The 4,431-nt window shown below is 46.8% G+C and overlaps 1 pseudogene; it reads left to right on the forward strand.

Moving 5' to 3' along the window:
- Positions 1–335: 335 nt before the first annotated feature.
- LOC142841817 (terminal nucleotidyltransferase 5B-like) lies at positions 336–992 on the forward strand (annotated as a pseudogene).
- Positions 993–4,431: the final 3,439 nt, after the last annotated feature.

The following is a 4,431-nucleotide window of genomic DNA, read 5'->3' on the forward strand; positions in this document are numbered from 1 at the left end:
GCTCCTAGTTTGGATAACTGAATTATTTTGACACAAAATAGAAACATGGGAATAAGTTGAGGCAATCACCTATTGAAACAATTTGTGCCATTTTTTTTATCTTTTCTGTAAATCTACATTTTTTTTCAAAATCGACTATATTTTTAAAAAATGGTGTTTCGGGAGGAGTATATGTGATTGTGCAGGCAGAGAAAAGAGAAAAATATGACACAACAGACATGTGTGACGGTGACCCAATATGACACACATATCAGTACCAGCCAACACTCACAATAGTTCAGGTGCCAGAGACTGAAGACACAAGAAACACAAAACAAGGGTGTGGTGGTTCCCCCATGAGGCACCAGTTCGAATTCAGCATCGACTCCTTCCAGATCATCCTGGACTCGCTGCTGCTCTTTGGCCAGTGCTCATGCACACCAATGTGGGAGGACTTCCACCCGACTGTGACAGGCGAGAGCCTATATGGGGACTTTGCTGAGGCCTTGGAGCATCTGCAGCACCGCTTCGTTGCCACCCGCAGCCCTGAGGAGATCTGAGGAGGTGGCCTCCTCAAGTACTGCCACCTCCTGGTGTGAGGCTTCCGACCAAGACCCAGCACTGACGTTCATGCCCTACAGCGATACATGTGTTCCCTTTTCTTCAGCGACTTTCCGGACCGGTGGAGCAGAGGCGCATTCTGGAGCGCTACCTGGAGGCCCACTTTGGCGGAGCAGATGCAGCCCGCAGGTATGCTTGCCTTGTGACACTGCACCTGGTGGTCAACGAGAGCACAGTGTGCCTCATGAGCCACTAGCGCCGCCAGCCCCTTGACCATGCTAGCCCTCCAGGCGCTAGCTGAGCAGGGCCCTGCTGCTGCCGCCGCTGCCCTGGCCTGGAGACGTCCGGGCTCCGATGGAGTAGTGCCAGCCACCGTTAATTACTATGTGACTCCCATGCAGCCCCTGCTGCCCCGGGCTCACTCCAATCCTACCTGGTTGCCTTGCAACTGACTGATCCTAGCTAGAAGGGAATGAGCTTCATGGGGGTGGGGCAGGATCATCAGGTATGTGCGGAGGATGTGGCCAGACACGGGCCGCCTGTGCCAGCTGGCCTGGTACTAGAGGGTTGGGCTTTTGAACAGACCAGACCATTCCCGCATGAGGTTCCTATAGGCAAAGTCAGGTTCTTGACAGGAGGACTCTTTGGTCATCGTACCACACTCCTGGACCTGCATGACTTGGGTCACGGAGACTAACTTGTTGAAAAGACAAAGACAGCTGGGGTGGCGGTCTCAGTACCGACACCTTGGGTCGATTTCCATGGCCTAGATGGGGTCAGCCCACAAGGACCCAGAAGCTCCTATACTGGCTACAATACGACATCACATGACAGGAATACTCACTTTGAGGTCTATATGAATGACTCACAGAGCCGAGTGGTCCAACCTCGCTGACCATTGAGAAGGGGTAAACTAAGGCATGAGGCAGCTCCCTGGGTTTCTGGAGGGATGGGAATTTAGGCTCCTGAAATCCATGTGGCTCTCTTGAGGTGCTGAGGTATCCAGTGGACAGGTAAACAGCCATGGCAGGATGCAACCCATTAGCCTCCCAGTGTGCCACCCTCTCCCTTCCCTGTGCCTCCCAGGAGCCCTGCTGTCTGGGCTCTAATGCTGGGGCTGGTTCAAAGCTGCCGCAGTCAGCTACTCCCACCCCAGGGCTCCAGTTATGGGATTTTCACGTGGCGGGTGGGAGGGAGGCATACCCCATCTCTTTCCCCATTCCTCTGAGCTTGCCACTGCGGTGCACTCTTCCCACCAATAAAAGTGTCTACACCTGGAAAAAAAAAAAGAATGGTTCCCTTGAGCTCACAAATTTCAATGCCTTGTTACCAGGGAGTGGTACTATTTGAAAAGATTAGGAGGAGTGGCCTTGTCGGAGGAAATGTGTCATTGGGGTGGGTTTTGGAAATTCCTTTTTCTGCTGCTTGAAAATCATAATGTAATTCTCAGTGACTTCTCCAGCATCTGTGTGCTGCCATGTTTCCTGCCATGATGATAATGTGCTAAGCCTCTGAAACTGTGAGCAAGACTCAGTGAAATCCTTTCTAAGAGTTGCCTTGGTCACGGTGTCTCTTCACAGCACCAGAGCACTGACAAAGACAGAAGTTGGTAGCAGGAGCACAGTGTGGCAGGCCTGACCGTGCTGCCTGTTGCTGAAGTGTGGGTGGGGCTTTGGGACTGAGGATTACAAAAGCAGTTGAATGCTTTATGTGGTCCTTAATGTACTCTCCTTGTAGGAGCATGGGAAACAGTATTGAAGGCAATTTGAACTGTGGGCGCCCAGGTCAAGAAGTTTCAGAAAAGAAGAATATTGGTAAGTAGTCTAAAGATCATTCTTGCGATATTTTGACAAAGAATGTGAGCACTTTTTGTACTTTTCTGAAAATCTCTCTGAGGCTAAATTGAAGAGCTTGAGAACAATGGCATTGACAGAGGAGATTTCATGACAGTCTAGTATGGATTGTGTCACATAGTTGTTAGGAATATTCACTCTAATGCAAGTCCATAATGAAAAAGAGCAAGCTGAGCAAGGAAAAATGCCAAATGTTTAGTTTGAGGGGAAAGGAGGCACCAGGAAGTAAAATGGAGTCCAGTGCTCAAGAAGATAGAAAGTTTAAAAGCAAAACCTGATGCTAAATGCAATAAAAGGAGAGACCCCACCCAACTAAGCTTCCAACTTGTGAAAGTGATTAAGAAAAGTTTAAGCAGTGAAAGAAACCATGGAAACCAGAAAGCTGATAGATATATAATTGAAGAAAGGCAGCTGGGCGGTGGTGGCGCACTCCTTGAATCCCAGCACTCGGGAGGCAGAGGCAGGCAGATCTCTGTGAGTTCGAGACCAGCCTGGTCTACAAGAGCTAGTTCCAGGACAGGCTCCAAAACCACAGAGAAACCCTGCCTCGAAAAACCAAAAAACAAACAAAAACAAAAACAAAAAAAAAAAGAAAGGGGCCAAGTTCCAGCACCAGCAAGCAGAAGAACTGGGAAGGTTTGACCATCTGGTTCTGGTTTTACAGTCAAGGATACAAGAAAGAGGATTTGGAATCTCTGTCCACAACTAGGGAAAGCTGCTGAAATCAGGCATGTGTCAGAGGTGTCGCTACACGGAGGCAGAGAGGCCATTGCGCGAAGCTGAAGCCTGAATTGTGTTGGAGACCCCAAGATGTTCGAGATGACAGATTTGTGGGAAACCCACAGTCTGGATATGGAACCAGCCCAAGAGAGAGAAGTATGTTGTAGTCGATAAAGCTGAAAGGGTTGGAGATCTGAAGAGCTCTTTAACATCAGACTTGGAGATGTAGAATTTGGACTTAACCAAGCTGGTTTTTGGACTTGCTTTGGTACAGTATTTCCTCACTATGCTCCCTTTTTTACCATTTGAAATAGTAATGTATATCCAGTGCCATTGTATGTTGAAAATATGCACTCTGCTTTGTTATTTAGATTTTACAGGGAGTTACAGTTAAAAGATTGTCATAAGTCTCAGAAGAGACTTTGAACTTTGGACTTTTATACAGCTGAGACTGTGGTAGATAATGGGAACTTTTAGAGTTGGACTAAACACATTTTTGTATTATGATATGGCTATAAGCCTAAGGGGGCCAGGGAATGGAATGTTGTATGTGATTGGCCCCTACAGGCTCATAGACATGAATGCTTGGTCACTAGGGGGTGGCACTATTTGAAAAGATTAGGAATTGTGGCCTTGTTGGAGGATGTGTGTCACTGAAGGTGAGGGTTGAGATTTCAAAAGTCTGTACCAAACCTGAGTCTCTCTCTTGTCAGTGGATCAGGATGTAACCCTCAACTATTTCCAGCACCATTTCTGCTTGTGTGCTACCATGCTTCTCACCATGATGATAATGGACTAGCTCTAAAACTGTAAGCCAGCCACTAATTAAATGTCTCCTTTCATAAGAGTTGCCTTGATCATAGTGTCTCTTCACAGAGAACAATAGAACACTGACTAAGACACAATTACATTCAGTTTCCTTATAGAAGCACCCTTGGCTTTTGGCTATTTGATTCACTGAAAAAATGAACCTGCCTGAGATTTGTGCACTCAACTCCAACAAGCCTATACTGGTTCAGTGAAAGCAGAGTTGGGACTGTAGGGATCGCTATGGGGTTAAGAGTACTTATGGTTTCTGCAGAGAACCAGCTTTCAGTTCCTAGCACTTATATTAGTTGGCTCACTACCTTCTGTAAATCCAGTTTCAGAGTATTAAATGCCTTCTGGCCTCCATGGACATCTGTGTACACTTGGTGAACATAAACTCTCATAGGCAAACTCACATATACATATTTTTTTAAAAAAAAAATAAAGCAGAGTTGGCAAGATCCAGACAAGACTAGAACCTTGTGACAGCAAAAACACAGTTGATATCATA

Source organism: Microtus pennsylvanicus, chromosome X, assembly GCF_037038515.1.
Source record: "Microtus pennsylvanicus isolate mMicPen1 chromosome X, mMicPen1.hap1, whole genome shotgun sequence".
NCBI classification, from domain to species: Eukaryota; Metazoa; Chordata; class Mammalia; order Rodentia; family Cricetidae; genus Microtus; species Microtus pennsylvanicus.